Genomic DNA, 18,152 nt, shown 5'->3' on the forward strand with positions numbered 1-18,152 from the left:
GCTGCTGCTTCCTGTGATGTCATTGAATTTAAATAGTGAGTGATGGCAATAACCCTTTTCCAATTAAATTTTGCCACATCAACGTCCCTGAAAATAGAGAAAGGCGTGCAACCCAGAACCGCTGTACTGTTCAATAGAGTAAGGGCTTCACCGTGATCATCTGCATCTGTCATCACAAGATTATCAAGGTCTTTTTCTTGAAGAAATTAGGTCCAGAAAGCCGACCTTCCCCACAGACTATTCAGACACCTTGCGCTTGTGGCTTTGTTATAGGCCCGAATCCATTGGTAAAAGGTTGCACAGGTACAATGTGCAATATCAGTTCCTATTCAACAATGTTCAAGAAAATTACCATTTGGAGGCCCTGATGAGGATCGAACTCACGACCCCTGGTTCACAAGACCAGTGCTCTGCCACTGAGCTACAGAGCCCCTCAGGTTATGACGCATAACAGCAACACAACGAGCACACAACATGATGTTTACTGGGTAGACATATTTGAAGGGTGTGTGAGAATGTATGTATATGATTGTGATTTGACCTGTTTTTTTCTGGCCGATTTTTTGAGGAGCAGCTAATTTGTGCGTATTCCGCGCAATTTTAGGGTGACTAATGAGGAGATGTGATGCGTGAAAGTTGAAAAAAACATGTACATGGCAGCAGAGAGACAATATGGATATTACCTTTGCTTTTTTAAATTTCTATCCGGATTCTGGCTCAAAGGGTAGTCAAGCACAGCAGATTGCATTCCTGCCAGTAACACGACAACCTTGTGTGTGTCCTTCTTAATCAACTAACATGCATATTTTCACTTTTGTCTGTATGTTCTTTGAAAGCCAATGGCAATGGTGCTTAGAGCAATGCAGATGTTTAAAAAAGATTTCAAAAGTTAAAATCGACGAAGGTGGGATTCGAAACCACGCGTGTACAGCAGATTAGCAGTCCATCGCCTTAACCACTCGGCCACCTCGTCTACAGGGATTATGTTAGGCATTCAAGTCTTTACAGGTAATAACACAAACATCTTCAAAATAGAACCACAATGCGTTCCTTGTTGAGGTACATCCAGCCGTTTGCAGGAAAACTGCCTCACTTGCTGTTGAGAAAAATTCATCAAAGTCCTGGGGTGTTTATAGGCATCGCCAAGATGACATTGGGAGGTGTTTCAATTGACACGTGTTGAATATGAGGAAGAGCATCATGCTGGCTCCAGTGGCACTGCCTGCAGCATGACAAAAATGTAGAAGGGACATTTGACTGCACCATTGGCTGAACATCAGTGGCAAAGTGTATATCAGGCTAAAAGGTAAGCTCCAGTGGCACAATATGGGCACTACAAGGCACCCATAATTTGGTGTCAGCTAAAAAGACAATGCCAGAGCTTGTGGGTGCTTTTGTACACTTGTGTGTGTGTTTGTGGGTGTAGTTTCATGTCGAAAACCAAAACACAGCAGCTCCAGTGGCGCAATCGGTTAGCGCGCTGTACTTATACAGCAGTACATGCAGTGAGCAATGCCGAGGTTGTGAGTTCAAGCCTCACCTGGAGCAACTTTGGAACTTTTTACTAATTCACCTCAAAACTGAATTATTGAACCAATAAATGTTCTGGACATTTTTTGGTTCACCTCAAGGTTTCCTTGATTGTCAGTTAATGTTGTATGGCAGCTCCTCTGCCTTTTAGACATGGAATACTCATTGCAAGTTATTTATGGGGTGTTTGCGCTTTAAATACAGCTACGGAGGGTTTTTGAAAATAGAACAGAAAATAAAAAATGTCAACTGTTATTATACTCCATTTTCTGCTGAGCACCACTTACGGAAGACATTTGTAAAGGTAGAAAAAGGGTTACTGGAGTAGGATCCAGGAGACAATATCAACTTACAAAGAATTATGTTGTCTATTTACTGCATTATCGCCTTTGAAGCAAACCTCTGAGAATAAATACCCTTTCACTAATCAGGCAGTCACTTTGATAAAATCAAGCAGAACAAGGATGCTGATAGGAACTCGCCTCATTTGCATATGGGCTAGGGCTTCTGGGAGCCATGAGAATTAGGAGTTGAAGGTTTTGCAGATCGAGATTGCTAAAGGGCTGGGCATTTGCACAGACCTCTCCATGCCTGATTGGTGCCGAAGGTTAGTTGCAAGTGGTCCCCTGCTCACCCTACCTTACACAGGGCCATGCCCAGTTAGGCCCCTCAGGGCTAGGCCTGGCAGGGCTAAGCCCGGCGTTTGTCAGGCGAAGTGCCTGGACCCCTGCTCATCATACCTCAGAATCTGGTCTAGCTATTGCAGACATGGGGAATGGTGCTTATATCCCATTGACAGCGCCCACAAGCTGCATACTAATAGCCAATGATGTGTGAATGCGGTCAGGGTAGCAGACATATAGAACAATTGGGTGGGTTCGCTTCCGAACTGGATGCACAGGAGCAGGAGAGAATGGCTGTTGGCGATGTATGCAAATTGCTCTGCGTGAACACATCTACCGACCCCTTCCCCTACACACACGGGCACATACACACACACACACACACATAGCCATTGGAGCTATGCAGAGCTAATCAGAAAGATTGGTAATCATTAGAACATGAAAGATATGTGTTCATTTTTTATTAAACTTGTGGACTCCCGCAGAAACGGAGGGACTCACATCTCTAATTGAGGCTTGCTTACCTCTATACAAATGTGTTTGCTGGCTGTCTTTCTTCAACTGGTATGTGCGGTTGTGTCTGTCTTTGTCTTTCAACACGCCTGGCACGTTTACATTATCAAAGAGATGATTGTATGGAGATGGGGAACACCCCTCCGTTGCATTGTGAACTTGAACAGTCTTTTCACCAAAGCAGCTACATGCGACATTGCAAGGTTTTTGTCAGTCTTTGCCTGAAAACATTAGGCCTTCCTCTCGAACTCTATTTCACTCCTTCTGTGGAAGACTTCAATTATGAGGATGCATCCCGTCATAAAAGGTTCTCTGTAGATGGTGCAACTCTGGCTTCTCTTCCCCGTGCTTTTTGAAAATAATCCGCCCGAGGCCCTGATGAGGTTTGAACTCATGACCCCTGGTTTACGAGACCAGTGCTCTGCCACTGAGCTACAAGGCCACCTGCTGCTTGCTCACAGCCAACAACAGAAAGTGCAAAGAAACCATGGGTTTTACCTAGGTAGATCTCCAGGTATATGAATTTCTGGTTGTGTAAAAATGGCTGTATATCTCTGCATGTGTTCAGTACGTCATCATACATCTGATTTGCGAAAGCGTGTGTGCTTATGTTGGTGATACATTGTCGGTATGCGTTTGAGTATGTACTTTTACGGGTATGTATGTATTGAGTAGGATGCTGAACAGGTTCATGAGTTTAGATAGCAGGTCAGAATGATGGCAAAAGGAACATGTAAAAGGCAGACAACTAAAAGAAAAAAGAATTTGGGATGTAAGCTTGGGAATTTACTAACTGCGCTGATTTTGGCTCCTATAATAGTAAAGAATGGAAACCTACGAGGAAAGTCTTTGACTAATTTCATTCTCCGCCTGCACCAATGAACTTATTTTTACATCTCTATTTCCATATCTGTACTCATTCCTGTCTTTCACAGGGAGGTTGAAAGACTTTGGTCTATGTTTAAATGCAGACTATAAAGAAAGAATACGACGAAGGTGGGATTCGAACCCACGCATGCAGAGCACAATGGATTAGCAGTCCATCGCCTTAACCACTCGGCCACCTCGTCTGTTTGGGAACGGTGCTCGAGTCCCATGCTTAAAGAAGAGATAAAACAATGGTGGTGCAAAGTCAGTGAAAAATAGATCATGTTTGTCATAGTAGAAACAAGATCGTTGACTCGTTCTTCCTTACCCGGCCATTGATAGATAAACACATCAAGTTGAAGTTCAGAAAAATATAACAAGAGCTCCTGGAGGGTTCACAACACTAATCCAGAGGAAGGTGCTTGAGCTTCCGTATGGCACACCATTAGTAGTAAAACCAGCATAACGCAAGCTCCAGTTTCCCAGTGTTTGGCATCATTCAACGTTTCCAGCCAAGATCAAAGTTCAGATGCTGCTGCTTCCTGTGATGTCATTGAATTTAAATAGTGAGTGATGGCAATAACCCTTTTCCAATTAAATTTTGCCACATCAACGTCCCTGAAAATAGAGAAAGGCGTGCAACCCAGAACCGCTGTACTGTTCAATAGAGTAAGGGCTTCACCGTGATCATCTGCATCTGTCATCACAAGATTATCAAGGTCTTTTTCTTGAAGAAATTAGGTCCAGAAAGCCGACCTTCCCCACAGACTATTCAGACACCTTGCGCTTGTGGCTTTGTTATAGGCCCGAATCCATTGGTAAAAGGTTGCACAGGTACAATGTGCAATATCAGTTCCTATTCAACAATGTTCAAGAAAATTAGCATTTGGAGGCCCTGATGAGGATCGAACTCACGACCCCTGGTTTACAAGACCAGTGCTCTGCCACTGAGCTACAGAGCCCCTCAGGTTACCACGCATAACAGCAACACAACGAGCACACAACATGATGTTTACTGGGTAGACATATTTGAAGGGTGTGTGAGAATGTATGTATATGATTGTGATTTGACCTGTTTTTTTCTGGCCGATTTTTTGAGGAGCAGCTAATTTGTGCGTATTCCGCGCAATTTTAGGGTGACTAATGAGGAGATGTGATGCGTGAAAGTTGAAAAAAACATGTACATGGCAGCAGAGAGACAATATGGATATTACCTTTGCTTTTTTAAATTTCTATCCGGATTCTGGCTCAAAGGGTAGTCAAGCACAGCAGATTGCATTCCTGCCAGTAACACGACAACCTTGTTTGTGTCCTTCTTAATCAACTAACATGCATATTTTCACTTTTGTCTGTATGTTCTTTGAAAGCCAATGGCAATGGTGCTTAGAGCAATGCAGATGTTTAAAAAAGATTTCAAAAGTTAAAATCAACGAAGGTGGGATTCGAAACCACGCGTGTGCAGCAGATTAGCAGTCCATCGCCTTAACCACTCGGCCACCTCGTCTACAGGGATTATGTTAGGCATTCAAGTCTTTACAGGTAATAACACAAACATCTTCAAAATAGAACCACAATGCGTTCCTTGTTGAGGTACATCCAGCCGTTTGCAGGAAAACTGCCTCACTCGCTGTTGAGAAAAATTCATCGAAGTCCTGGGGTGTTTATAGGCATCGCCAAGATGACATTGGGAGGTGTTTCAATTGACACGTGTTGAATATGAGGAAGAGCATCATGCTGGCTCCAGTGGCACTGCCTGCAGCATGACAAAAATGTAGAAGGGACATTTGACTGCACCATTGGCTGAACATCAGTGGCAAAGTGTATATCAGGCTAAAAGGTAAGCTCCAGTGGCACAATATGGGCACTACAAGGCACCCATAATTTGGTGTCAGCTAAAAAGACAATGCCAGAGCTTGTGGGTGCTTTTGTACACTTGTGTGTGTGTTTGTGGGTGTAGTTTCATGTCGAAAACCAAAACACAGCAGCTCCAGTGGCGCAATCGGTTAGCGCGCGGTACTTATTCAGCAGTACATGCAGTGAGCAATACCGAGGTTGTGAGTTCAAGCCTCACCTGGAGCAACTTTGGAACTTTTTACTAATTCACCTCAAAACTGAATTATTGAACCAATAAATGTTCTGGACATTTTTTGGTTCACCTCAAGGTTTCCTTGATTGTCACTTAATGTTGTATGACAGCTCCTCTGCCTTTTAGACATGGAATACTCATTGCAAGTTATTTATGGGGTGTTTGCGCTTTAAATACAGCTACGGAGGGTTTTTGAAAATAGAACAGAAAATAAAAAATGTCAACTGTTATTATACTCCATTTTCTGCTGAGCACCACTTACGGAAGACATTTGTAAAGGTAGAAAAAGGGTTACTGGAGTAGGATCCAGGAGACAATATCAACTTACAAAGAATAATGTTGTCTATTTACTGCATTATCGCCTTTGAAGCAAACCTCTGAGAATAAATACCCTTTCACTAATCAGGCAGTCACTTTGATAAAATCAAGCAGAACAAGGATGCTGATAGGAACTCGCCTCATTTGCATATGGGCTAGGGCTTCTGGGAGCCATGAGAATTAGGAGTTGAAGGTTTTGCAGATCGAGATTGCTAAAGGGCTGGGCATTTGCACAGACCTCTCCATGCCTGATTGGTGCCGAAGGTTAGTTGCAAGTGGTCCCCTGCTCACCCTACCTTACACAGGGCCATGCCCAGTTAGGCCCCTCAGGGCTAGGCCCGGCAGGGCTAAGCCCGGCGTTTGTCAGGCGAAGTGCCTGGACCCCTGCTCATCATACCTCAGAATCTGGTCTAGCTATTGCAGACATGGGGAATGGTGCTTATATCCCATTGACAGCGCCCACAAGCTGCATACTAATAGCCAATGATGTGTGAATGCGGTCAGGGTAGCAGACATATAGAACAATTGGGTGGGTTCGCTTCCGAACTGGATGCACAGGAGCAGGAGAGAATGGCTGTTGGCGATGTATGCAACTTGCTCTGCGTGAACACATCTACCGACCCCTTCCCCTACACACACGGGCACATACACACACACACACACACACATAGCCATTGGAGCTATGCAGAGCTAATCAGAAAGATTGGTAATCATTAGAACATGAAAGATATGTGTTCATTTTTTATTAAACTTGTGGACTCCCGCAGAAACGGAGGGACTCACATCTCTAATTGAGGCTTGCTTACCTCTATACAAATGTGTTTGCTGGCTGTCTTTCTTCAACTGGTATGTGCGGTTGTGTCTGTCTTTGTCTTTCAACACGCCTGGCACGTTTACATTATCAAAGAGATGATTGTATGGAGATGGGGAACACCCCTTCGTTGCATTGTGAACTTGAACAGTCTTTTCACCAAAGCAGCTACATGCGACATTGCAAGGTTTTTGTCAGTCTTTGCCTGAAAACATTAGGCCTTCCTCTCGAACTCTATTTCACTCCTTCTGTGGAAGACTTCAATTATGAGGATGCATCCCGTCATAAAAGGTTCTCTGTAGATGGTGCAACTCTGGCTTCTCTTCCCTGTGCTTTTTGAAAATAATCCGCCCGAGGCCCTGAACTCATGACCCCTGGTTTACGAGACCAGTGCTCTGCCACTGAGCTACAAGGCCACCTGCTGCTTGCTCACAGCCAACAACAGAAAGTGCAAAGAAACCATGGGTTTTACCTAGGTAGATCTCCAGGTATATGAATTTCTGGTTGTGTAAAAATGGCTGTATATCTCTGCATGTGTTCAGTACGTCATCATACATCTGATTTGCGAAAGCGTGTGTGCTTATGTTGGTGATACATTGTCGGTATGCGTTTGAGTATGTACTTTTACGGGTATGTATGTATTGAGTAGGATGCTGAACAGGTTCATGAGTTTAGATAGCAGGTCAGAATGATGGCAAAAGGAACATGTAAAAGGCAGACAACTAAAAGAAAAAAGAATTTGGGATGTAAGCTTGGGAATTTACTAACTGCGCTGATTTTGGCTCCTATAATAGTAAAGAATGGAAACCTACGAGGAAAGTCTTTGACTAATTTCATTCTCCGCCTGCACCAATGAACTTATTTTTACATCTCTATTTCCATATCTGTACTCATTCCTGTCTTTCACAGGGAGGTTGAAAGACTTTGGTCTATGTTTAAATGCAGACTATAAAGAAAGAATACGACGAAGGTGGGATTCGAACCCACGCATGCAGAGCACAATGGATTAGCAGTCCATCGCCTTAACCACTCGGCCACCTCGTCTGTTTGGGAACGGTGCTCGAGTCCCATGCTTAAAGAAGAGATAAAACAATGGTGGTGCAAAGTCAGTGAAAAATAGATCATGTTTGTCATAGTAGAAACAAGATCGTTGACTCGTTCTTCCTTACCCGGCCATTGATAGATAAACACATCAAGTTGAAGTTCAGAAAAATATAACAAGAGCTCCTGGAGGGTTCACAACACTAATCCAGAGGAAGGTGCTTGAGCTTCCGTATGGCACACCATTAGTAGTAAAACCAGCATAACGCAAGCTCCAGTTTCCCAGTGTTTGGCATCATTCAACGTTTCCAGCCAAGATCAAAGTTCAGATGCTGCTGCTTCCTGTGATGTCATTGAATTTAAATAGTGAGTGATGGCAATAACCCTTTTCCAATTAAATTTTGCCACATCAACGTCCCTGAAAATAGAGAAAGGCGTGCAACCCAGAACCGCTGTACTGTTCAATAGAGTAAGGGCTTCACCGTGATCATCTGCATCTGTCATCACAAGATTATCAAGGTCTTTTTCTTGAAGAAATTAGGTCCAGAAAGCCGACCTTCCCCACAGACTATTCAGACACCTTGCGCTTGTGGCTTTGTTATAGGCCCGAATCCATTGGTAAAAGGTTGCACAGGTACAATGTGCAATATCAGTTCCTATTCAACAATGTTCAAGAAAATTACCATTTGGAGGCCCTGATGAGGATCGAACTCACGACCCCTGGTTCACAAGACCAGTGCTCTGCCACTGAGCTACAGAGCCCCTCAGGTTATGACGCATAACAGCAACACAACGAGCACACAACATGATGTTTACTGGGTAGACATATTTGAAGGGTGTGTGAGAATGTATGTATATGATTGTGATTTGACCTGTTTTTTTCTGGCCGATTTTTTGAGGAGCAGCTAATTTGTGCGTATTCCGCGCAATTTTAGGGTGACTAATGAGGAGATGTGATGCGTGAAAGTTGAAAAAAACATGTACATGGCAGCAGAGAGACAATATGGATATTACCTTTGCTTTTTTAAATTTCTATCCGGATTCTGGCTCAAAGGGTAGTCAAGCACAGCAGATTGCATTCCTGCCAGTAACACGACAACCTTGTGTGTGTCCTTCTTAATCAACTAACATGCATATTTTCACTTTTGTCTGTATGTTCTTTGAAAGCCAATGGCAATGGTGCTTAGAGCAATGCAGATGTTTAAAAAAGATTTCAAAAGTTAAAATCGACGAAGGTGGGATTCGAAACCACGCGTGTACAGCAGATTAGCAGTCCATCGCCTTAACCACTCGGCCACCTCGTCTACAGGGATTATGTTAGGCATTCAAGTCTTTACAGGTAATAACACAAACATCTTCAAAATAGAACCACAATGCGTTCCTTGTTGAGGTACATCCAGCCGTTTGCAGGAAAACTGCCTCACTTGCTGTTGAGAAAAATTCATCAAAGTCCTGGGGTGTTTATAGGCATCGCCAAGATGACATTGGGAGGTGTTTCAATTGACACGTGTTGAATATGAGGAAGAGCATCATGCTGGCTCCAGTGGCACTGCCTGCAGCATGACAAAAATGTAGAAGGGACATTTGACTGCACCATTGGCTGAACATCAGTGGCAAAGTGTATATCAGGCTAAAAGGTAAGCTCCAGTGGCACAATATGGGCACTACAAGGCACCCATAATTTGGTGTCAGCTAAAAAGACAATGCCAGAGCTTGTGGGTGCTTTTGTACACTTGTGTGTGTGTTTGTGGGTGTAGTTTCATGTCGAAAACCAAAACACAGCAGCTCCAGTGGCGCAATCGGTTAGCGTGCTGTACTTATACAGCAGTACATGCAGTGAGCAATGCCGAGGTTGTGAGTTCAAGCCTCACCTGGAGCAACTTTGGAACTTTTTACTAATTCACCTCAAAACTGAATTATTGAACCAATAAATGTTCTGGACATTTTTTGGTTCACCTCAAGGTTTCCTTGATTGTCAGTTAATGTTGTATGGCAGCTCCTCTGCCTTTTAGACATGGAATACTCATTGCAAGTTATTTATGGGGTGTTTGCGCTTTAAATACAGCTACGGAGGGTTTTTGAAAATAGAACAGAAAATAAAAAATGTCAACTGTTATTATACTCCATTTTCTGCTGAGCACCACTTACGGAAGACATTTGTAAAGGTAGAAAAAGGGTTACTGGAGTAGGATCCAGGAGACAATATCAACTTACAAAGAATTATGTTGTCTATTTACTGCATTATCGCCTTTGAAGCAAACCTCTGAGAATAAATACCCTTTCACTAATCAGGCAGTCACTTTGATAAAATCAAGCAGAACAAGGATGCTGATAGGAACTCGCCTCATTTGCATATGGGCTAGGGCTTCTGGGAGCCATGAGAATTAGGAGTTGAAGGTTTTGCAGATCGAGATTGCTAAAGGGCTGGGCATTTGCACAGACCTCTCCATGCCTGATTGGTGCCGAAGGTTAGTTGCAAGTGGTCCCCTGCTCACCCTACCTTACACAGGGCCATGCCCAGTTAGGCCCCTCAGGGCTAGGCCTGGCAGGGCTAAGCCCGGCGTTTGTCAGGCGAAGTGCCTGGACCCCTGCTCATCATACCTCAGAATCTGGTCTAGCTATTGCAGACATGGGGAATGGTGCTTATATCTCATTGACAGCGCCCACAAGCTGCATACTAATAGCCAATGATGTGTGAATGCGGTCAGGGTAGCAGACATATAGAACAATTGGGTGGGTTCGCTTCCGAACTGGATGCACAGGAGCAGGAGAGAATGGCTGTTGGCGATGTATGCAACTTGCTCTGCGTGAACACATCTACCGACCCCTTCCCCTACACACACGGGCACATACACACACACACACACACATAGCCATTGGAGCTATGCAGAGCTAATCAGAAAGATTGGTAATCATTAGAACATGAAAGATATGTGTTCATTTTTTATTAAACTTGTGGACTCCCGCAGAAACGGAGGGACTCACATCTCTAATTGAGGCTTGCTTACCTCTATACAAATGTGTTTGCTGGCTGTCTTTCTTCAACTGGTATGTGCGGTTGTGTCTGTCTTTGTCTTTCAACACGCCTGGCACGTTTACATTATCAAAGAGATGATTGTATGGAGATGGGGAACACCCCTCCGTTGCATTGTGAACTTGAACAGTCTTTTCACCAAAGCAGCTACATGCGACATTGCAAGGTTTTTGTCAGTCTTTGCCTGAAAACATTAGGCCTTCCTCTCGAACTCTATTTCACTCCTTCTGTGGAAGACTTCAATTATGAGGATGCATCCCGTCATAAAAGGTTCTCTGTAGATGGTGCAACTCTGGCTTCTCTTCCCCGTGCTTTTTGAAAATAATCCGCCCGAGGCCCTGATGAGGTTTGAACTCATGACCCCTGGTTTACGAGACCAGTGCTCTGCCACTGAGCTACAAGGCCACCTGCTGCTTGCTCACAGCCAACAACAGAAAGTGCAAAGAAACCATGGGTTTTACCTAGGTAGATCTCCAGGTATATGAATTTCTGGTTGTGTAAAAATGGCTGTATATCTCTGCATGTGTTCAGTACGTCATCATACATCTGATTTGCGAAAGCGTGTGTGCTTATGTTGGTGATACATTGTCGGTATGCGTTTGAGTATGTACTTTTACGGGTATGTATGTATTGAGTAGGATGCTGAACAGGTTCATGAGTTTAGATAGCAGGTCAGAATGATGGCAAAAGGAACATGTAAAAGGCAGACAACTAAAAGAAAAAAGAATTTGGGATGTAAGCTTGGGAATTTACTAACTGCGCTGATTTTGGCTCCTATAATAGTAAAGAATGGAAACCTACGAGGAAAGTCTTTGACTAATTTCATTCTCCGCCTGCACCAATGAACTTATTTTTACATCTCTATTTCCATATCTGTACTCATTCCTGTCTTTCACAGGGAGGTTGAAAGACTTTGGTCTATGTTTAAATGCAGACTATAAAGAAAAAATACGACGAAGGTGGGATTCGAACCCACACGTGCAGAGCACAATGGATTAGCAGTCCATCGCCTTAACCACTCGGCCACCTCGACTGTTTGGGAACGGTGCTCGAGTCCCATGCTTAAAGAAGAGATAAAACAATGGTGGTGCAAAGTCAGTGAAAAATAGATCATGTTTGTCATAGTAGAAACAAGATCGTTGACTCGTTCTTCCTTACCCGGCCATTGATAGATAAACACATCAAGTTGAAGTTCAGAAAAATATAACAAGAGCTTCTGGAGGGTTCACAACACTAATCCAGAGGAAGGTGCTTGAGCTTCCGTATGGCACACCATTAGTAGTAAAACCAGCATAACGCAAGCTCCAGTTTCCCAGTGTTTGGCATCATTCAACGTTTCCAGCCAAGATCAAAGTTCAGATGCTGCTGCTTCCTGTGATGTCATTGAATTTAAATAGTGAGTGATGGCAATAACCCTTTTCCAATTAAATTTTGCCACATCAACGTCCCTGAAAATAGAGAAAGGCGTGCAACCCAGAACCGCTGTACTGTTCAATAGAGTAAGGGCTTCACCGTGATCATCTGCATCTGTCATCACAAGATTATCAAGGTCTTTTTCTTGAAGAAATTAGGTCCAGAAAGCCGACCTTCCCCACAGACTATTCAGACACCTTGCGCTTGTGGCTTTGTTATAGGCCCGAATCCATTGGTAAAAGGTTGCACAGGTACAATGTGCAATATCAGTTCCTATTCAACAATGTTCAAGAAAATTAGCATTTGGAGGCCCTGATGAGGATCGAACTCACGACCCCTGGTTTACAAGACCAGTGCTCTGCCACTGAGCTACAGAGCCCCTCAGGTTACCACGCATAACAGCAACACAACGAGCACACAACATGATGTTTACTGGGTAGACATATTTGAAGGGTGTGTGAGAATGTATGTATATGATTGTGATTTGACCTGTTTTTTTCTGGCCGATTTTTTGAGGAGCAGCTAATTTGTGCGTATTCCGCGCAATTTTAGGGTGACTAATGAGGAGATGTGATGCGTGAAAGTTGAAAAAAACATGTACATGGCAGCAGAGAGACAATATGGATATTACCTTTGCTTTTTTAAATTTCTATCCGGATTCTGGCTCAAAGGGTAGTCAAGCACAGCAGATTGCATTCCTGCCAGTAACACGACAACCTTGTTTGTGTCCTTCTTAATCAACTAACATGCATATTTTCACTTTTGTCTGTATGTTCTTTGAAAGCCAATGGCAATGGTGCTTAGAACAATGCAGATGTTTAAAAAAGATTTCAAAAGTTAAAATCAACGAAGGTGGGATTCGAAACCACGCGTGTGCAGCAGATTAGCAGTCCATCGCCTTAACCACTCGGCCACCTCGTCTACAGGGATTATGTTAGGCATTCAAGTCTTTACAGGTAATAACACAAACATCTTCAAAATAGAACCACAATGCGTTCCTTGTTGAGGTACATCCAGCCGTTTGCAGGAAAACTGCCTCACTTGCTGTTGAGAAAAATTCATCAAAGTCCTGGGGTGTTTATAGGCATCGCCAAGATGACATTGGGAGGTGTTTCAATTGACACGTGTTGAATATGAGGAAGAGCATCATGCTGGCTCCAGTGGCACTGCCTGCAGCATGACAAAAATGTAGAAGGGACATTTGACTGCACCATTGGCTGAACATCAGTGGCAAAGTGTATATCAGGCTAAAAGGTAAGCTCCAGTGGCACAATATGGGCACTACAAGGCACCCATAATTTGGTGTCAGCTAAAAAGACAATGCCAGAGCTTGTGGGTGCTTTTGTACACTTGTGTGTGTGTTTGTGGGTGTAGTTTCATGTTGAAAACCAAAACACAGCAGCTCCAGTGGCGCAATCGGTTAGCGCACGGTACTTATACAGCAGTACATGCAGTGAGCAATGCCGAGGTTGTGAGTTCAAGCCTCACCTGGAGCAACTTTGGAACTTTTTACTAATTCACCTCAAAACTGAATTATTGAACCAATAAATGTTCTGGACATTTTTTGGTTCACCTCAAGGTTTCCTTGATTGTCAGTTAATGTTGTATGACAGCTCCTCTGCCTTTTAGACATGGAATACTCATTGCAAGTTATTTATGGGGTGTTTGCGCTTTAAATACAGCTACGGAGGGTTTTTGAAAATAGAACAGAAAATAAAAAATGTCAACTGTTATTATACTCCATTTTCTGCTGAGCACCACTTACGGAAGACATTTGTAAAGGTAGAAAAAGGGTTACTGGAGTAGGATCCAGGAGACAATATCAACTTACAAAGAATTATGTTGTCTATTTACTGCATTATCGCCTTTGAAGCAAACCTCTGAGAATAAATACCCTTTCACTAATCAGGCAGTCACTTTGATAAAATCAAGCAGAACAAGGATGCTGATAGGAACTCGCCTCATTTGCATATGGGCTAGGGCTTCTGGGAGCCATGAGAATTAGGAGTTGAAGGTTTTGCAGATCGAGATTGCTAAAGGGCTGGGCATTTGCACAGACCTCTCCATGCCTGATTGGTGCCGAAGGTTAGTTGCAAGTGGTCCCCTGCTCACCCTACCTTACACAGGGCCATGCCCAGTTAGGCCCCTCAGGGCTAGGCCCGGCAGGGCTAAGCCCGGCGTTTGTCAGGCGAAGTGCCTGGACCCCTGCTCATCATACCTCAGAATCTGGTCTAGCTATTGCAGACATGGGGAATGGTGCTTATATCCCATTGACAGCGCCCACAAGCTGCATACTAATAGCCAATGATGTGTGAATGCGGTCAGGGTAGCAGACATATAGAACAATTGGGTGGGTTCGCTTCCGAACTGGATGCACAGGAGCAGGAGAGAATGGCTGTTGGCGATGTATGCAACTTGCTCTGCGTGAACACATCTACCGACCCCTTCCCCTACACACACGGGCACATACACACACACACACACACATAGCCATTGGAGCTATGCAGAGCTAATCAGAAAGATTGGTAATCATTAGAACATGAAAGATATGTGTTCATTTTTTATTAAACTTGTGGACTCCCGCAGAAACGGAGGGACTCACATCTCTAATTGAGGCTTGCTTACCTCTATACAAATGTGTTTGCTGGCTGTCTTTCTTCAACTGGTATGTGCGGTTGTGTCTGTCTTTGTCTTTCAACACGCCTGGCACGTTTACATTATCAAAGAGATGATTGTATGGAGATGGGGAACACCCCTCCGTTGCATTGTGAACTTGAACAGTCTTTTCACCAAAGCAGCTACATGCGACATTGCAAGGTTTTTGTCAGTCTTTGCCTGAAAACATTAGGCCTTCCTCTCGAACTCTATTTCACTCCTTCTGTGGAAGACTTCAATTATGAGGATGCATCCCGTCATAAAAGGTTCTCTGTAGATGGTGCAACTCTGGCTTCTCTTCCCCGTGCTTTTTGAAAATAATCCGCCCGAGGCCCTGATGAGGTTTGAACTCATGACCCCTGGTTTACGAGACCAGTGCTCTGCCACTGAGCTACAAGGCCACCTGCTGCTTGCTCACAGCCAACAACAGAAAGTGCAAAGAAACCATGGGTTTTACCTAGGTAGATCTCCAGGTATATGAATTTCTGGTTGTGTAAAAATGGCTGTATATCTCTGCATGTGTTCAGTACGTCATCATACATCTGATTTGCGAAAGCGTGTGTGCTTATGTTGGTGATACATTGTCGGTATGCGTTTGAGTATGTACTTTTACGGGTATGTATGTATTGAGTAGGATGCTGAACAGGTTCATGAGTTTAGATAGCAGGTCAGAATGATGGCAAAAGGAACATGTAAAAGGCAGACAACTAAAAGAAAAAAGAATTTGGGATGTAAGCTTGGGAATTTACTAACTGCGCTGATTTTGGCTCCTATAATAGTAAAGAATGGAAACCTACGAGGAAAGTCTTTGACTAATTTCATTCTCCGCCTGCACCAATGAACTTATTTTTACATCTCTATTTCCATATCTGTACTCATTCCTGTCTTTCACAGGGAGGTTGAAAGACTTTGGTCTATGTTTAAATGCAGACTATAAAGAAAAAATACGACGAAGGTGGGATTCGAACCCACGCGTGCAGAGCACAATGGATTAGCAGTCCATCGCCTTAACCACTCGGCCACCTCGTCTGTTTGCGAACGGTGCTCGAGTCCCATGCTTAAAGAAGAGATAAAACAATGGTGGTGCAAAGTCAGTGAAAAATAGATCATGTTTGTCATAGTAGAAACAAGATCGTTGACTCGTTCTTCCTTACCCGGCCATTGATAGATAAACACATCAAGTTGAAGTTCAGAAAAATATAACAAGAGCTCCTGGAGGGTTCACAACACTAATCCAGAGGAAGGTGCTTGAGCTTCCGTATGGCACACCATTAGTAGTAAAACCAGCATAACGCAAGCTCCAGTTTCCCAGTGTTTGGCATCATTCAACGTTTCCAGCCAAGATCAAAGTTCAGATGCTGCTGCTTCCTGTGATGTCATTGAATTTAAATAGTGAGTGATGGCAATAACCCTTTTCCAATTAAATTTTGCCACATCAACGTCCCTGAAAATAGAGAAAGGCGTGCAACCCAGAACCGTTGTACTGTTCAATAGAGTAAGGGCTTCACCGTGATCATCTGCATCTGTCATCACAAGATTATCAAGGTCTTTTTCTTGAAGAAATTAGGTCCAGAAAGCCGACCTTCCCCACAGACTATTCAGACACCTTGCGCTTGTGGCTTTGTTATAGGCCCGAATCCATTGGTAAAAGGTTGCACAGGTACAATGTGCAATATCAGTTCCTATTCAACAATGTTCAAGAAAATTACCATTTGGAGGCCCTGATGAGGATCGAACTCAGGACCTCTGGTTTACAAGACCAGTGCTTTGCCACTGAGCTACAGAGCCCCTCAGGTTATGACGCATAACAGCAACACAACGAGCACACAACATGATGTTTACTGGGTAGACATATTTGAAGGGTGTGTGAGAATGTATGTATATGATTGTGATTTGACCTGTTTTTTTCTGGCCGATTTTTTGAGGAGCAGCTAATTTGTGCGTATTCCGCGCAATTTTAGGGTGACTAATGAGGAGATGTGATGCGTGAAAGTTGAAAAAAACATGTACATGGCAGCAGAGAGACAATATGGATATTACCTTTGCTTTTTTAAATTTCTATCCGGATTCTGGCTCAAAGGGTAGTCAAGCACAGCAGATTGCATTCCTGCCAGTAACACGACAACCTTGTTTGTGTCCTTCTTAATCAACTAACATGCATATTTTCACTTTTGTCTGTATGTTCTTTGAAAGCCAATGGCAATGGTGCTTAGAGCAATGCAGATGTTTAAAAAAGATTTCAAAAGTTAAAATCGACAAAGGTGGGATTCGAAACCACGCGTGTACAGCAGATTAGCAGTCCATCGCCTTAACCACTCGGCCACCTCGTCTACAGGGATTATGTTAGGCATTCAAGTCTTTACAGGTAATAACACAAACATCTTCAAAATAGAACCACAATGCGTTCCTTGTTGAGGTACATCCAGCCGTTTGCAGGAAAACTGCCTCACTTGCTGTTGAGAAAAATTCATCAAAGTCCTGGGGTGTTTATAGGCATCGCCAAGATGACATTGGGAGGTGTTTCAATTGACACGTGTTGAATATGAGGAAGAGCATCATGCTGGTTCCAGTGGCACTGCCTGCAGCATGACAAAAATGTAGAAGGGACATTTGACTGCACCATTGGCTGAACATCAGTGGCAAAGTGTATATCAGGCTAAAAGGTAAGCTCCAGTGGCACAATATGGGCACTACAAGGCACCCATAATTTGGTGTCAGCTAAAAAGACAATGCCAGAGCTTGTGGGTGCTTTTGTACACTTGTGTGTGTGTTTGTGGGTGTAGTTTCATGTCGAAAACCAAAACACAGCAGCTCCAGTGGCGCAATCGGTTAGCGCCCGGTACTTATACAGCAGTACATGCAGTGAGCAATGCCGAGGTTGTGAGTTCAAGCCTCACCTGGAGCAACTTTGGAACTTTTTACTAATTCACCTCAAAACTGAATTATTGAACCAATAAATGTTCTGGACATTTTTTGGTTCACCTCAAGGTTTCCTTGATTGTCAGTTAATGTTGTATGACAGCTCCTCTGCCTTTTAGACATGGAATACTCATTGCAAGTTATTTATGGGGTGTTTGCGCTTTAAATACAGCTACGGAGGGTTTTTGAAAATAGAACAGAAAATAAAAAATGTCAACTGTTATTATACTCCATTTTCTGCTGAGCACCACTTACGGAAGACATTTGTAAAGGTAGAAAAAGGGTTACTGGAGTAGGATCCAGGAGACAATATCAACTTACAAAGAATAATGTTGTCTATTT

At 43.4% G+C, this 18,152-nt stretch overlaps 19 non-coding genes across 19 annotated transcripts; 5 read left to right on the forward strand and 14 right to left on the reverse strand.

The window, feature by feature from the left end:
• Positions 1 to 359: 359 nt before the first annotated feature.
• TRNAT-UGU (transfer RNA threonine (anticodon UGU)) lies at positions 360 to 431 on the reverse strand. The gene has a single exon. It is a non-coding gene; the product is annotated as a tRNA-Thr (tRNA).
• A 465-nt stretch (positions 432 to 896) lies between these two features.
• Positions 897 to 973, reverse strand: TRNAS-GCU (transfer RNA serine (anticodon GCU)). Its single transcript has one exon. It is a non-coding gene; the product is annotated as a tRNA-Ser (tRNA).
• Positions 974 to 1,453: 480 nt separating this feature from the next.
• On the forward strand, positions 1,454 to 1,548 carry TRNAI-UAU (transfer RNA isoleucine (anticodon UAU)). Its single transcript has 2 exons — positions 1,454 to 1,491; positions 1,513 to 1,548. It is a non-coding gene; the product is annotated as a tRNA-Ile (tRNA).
• A 1,488-nt stretch (positions 1,549 to 3,036) lies between these two features.
• TRNAT-CGU (transfer RNA threonine (anticodon CGU)) lies at positions 3,037 to 3,108 on the reverse strand. Its single transcript has one exon. It is a non-coding gene; the product is annotated as a tRNA-Thr (tRNA).
• Positions 3,109 to 3,654: 546 nt separating this feature from the next.
• On the reverse strand, positions 3,655 to 3,736 carry TRNAS-GCU (transfer RNA serine (anticodon GCU)). Its single transcript has one exon. It is a non-coding gene; the product is annotated as a tRNA-Ser (tRNA).
• A 687-nt stretch (positions 3,737 to 4,423) lies between these two features.
• Positions 4,424 to 4,495, reverse strand: TRNAT-UGU (transfer RNA threonine (anticodon UGU)). Its single transcript has one exon. It is a non-coding gene; the product is annotated as a tRNA-Thr (tRNA).
• A 1,022-nt stretch (positions 4,496 to 5,517) lies between these two features.
• TRNAI-UAU (transfer RNA isoleucine (anticodon UAU)) lies at positions 5,518 to 5,612 on the forward strand. Its single transcript has 2 exons — positions 5,518 to 5,555; positions 5,577 to 5,612. It is a non-coding gene; the product is annotated as a tRNA-Ile (tRNA).
• A 2,098-nt stretch (positions 5,613 to 7,710) lies between these two features.
• On the reverse strand, positions 7,711 to 7,792 carry TRNAS-GCU (transfer RNA serine (anticodon GCU)). Its single transcript has one exon. It is a non-coding gene; the product is annotated as a tRNA-Ser (tRNA).
• A 687-nt stretch (positions 7,793 to 8,479) lies between these two features.
• Positions 8,480 to 8,551, reverse strand: TRNAT-UGU (transfer RNA threonine (anticodon UGU)). The gene has a single exon. It is a non-coding gene; the product is annotated as a tRNA-Thr (tRNA).
• A 465-nt stretch (positions 8,552 to 9,016) lies between these two features.
• Positions 9,017 to 9,093, reverse strand: TRNAS-GCU (transfer RNA serine (anticodon GCU)). Its single transcript has one exon. It is a non-coding gene; the product is annotated as a tRNA-Ser (tRNA).
• A 480-nt stretch (positions 9,094 to 9,573) lies between these two features.
• Positions 9,574 to 9,668, forward strand: TRNAI-UAU (transfer RNA isoleucine (anticodon UAU)). Its single transcript has 2 exons — positions 9,574 to 9,611; positions 9,633 to 9,668. It is a non-coding gene; the product is annotated as a tRNA-Ile (tRNA).
• A 1,488-nt stretch (positions 9,669 to 11,156) lies between these two features.
• Positions 11,157 to 11,228, reverse strand: TRNAT-CGU (transfer RNA threonine (anticodon CGU)). The gene has a single exon. It is a non-coding gene; the product is annotated as a tRNA-Thr (tRNA).
• A 546-nt stretch (positions 11,229 to 11,774) lies between these two features.
• TRNAS-GCU (transfer RNA serine (anticodon GCU)) lies at positions 11,775 to 11,856 on the reverse strand. The gene has a single exon. It is a non-coding gene; the product is annotated as a tRNA-Ser (tRNA).
• A 687-nt stretch (positions 11,857 to 12,543) lies between these two features.
• TRNAT-UGU (transfer RNA threonine (anticodon UGU)) lies at positions 12,544 to 12,615 on the reverse strand. Its single transcript has one exon. It is a non-coding gene; the product is annotated as a tRNA-Thr (tRNA).
• A 1,022-nt stretch (positions 12,616 to 13,637) lies between these two features.
• On the forward strand, positions 13,638 to 13,732 carry TRNAI-UAU (transfer RNA isoleucine (anticodon UAU)). The gene is made up of 2 exons: positions 13,638 to 13,675; positions 13,697 to 13,732. It is a non-coding gene; the product is annotated as a tRNA-Ile (tRNA).
• A 1,488-nt stretch (positions 13,733 to 15,220) lies between these two features.
• TRNAT-CGU (transfer RNA threonine (anticodon CGU)) lies at positions 15,221 to 15,292 on the reverse strand. Its single transcript has one exon. It is a non-coding gene; the product is annotated as a tRNA-Thr (tRNA).
• A 546-nt stretch (positions 15,293 to 15,838) lies between these two features.
• On the reverse strand, positions 15,839 to 15,920 carry TRNAS-GCU (transfer RNA serine (anticodon GCU)). The gene has a single exon. It is a non-coding gene; the product is annotated as a tRNA-Ser (tRNA).
• Positions 15,921 to 16,607: 687 nt separating this feature from the next.
• Positions 16,608 to 16,679, reverse strand: TRNAT-UGU (transfer RNA threonine (anticodon UGU)). Its single transcript has one exon. It is a non-coding gene; the product is annotated as a tRNA-Thr (tRNA).
• Positions 16,680 to 17,701: 1,022 nt separating this feature from the next.
• Positions 17,702 to 17,796, forward strand: TRNAI-UAU (transfer RNA isoleucine (anticodon UAU)). Its single transcript has 2 exons — positions 17,702 to 17,739; positions 17,761 to 17,796. It is a non-coding gene; the product is annotated as a tRNA-Ile (tRNA).
• The last annotated feature ends 356 nt before the right edge of the window (positions 17,797 to 18,152 follow it).

Source organism: Ambystoma mexicanum, chromosome 13 (genome assembly GCF_040938575.1).
Source record: "Ambystoma mexicanum isolate Mex_15411 chromosome 13, UKY_AmexF1_1, whole genome shotgun sequence".
Classification (NCBI taxonomy): domain Eukaryota; kingdom Metazoa; phylum Chordata; class Amphibia; order Caudata; family Ambystomatidae; genus Ambystoma; species Ambystoma mexicanum.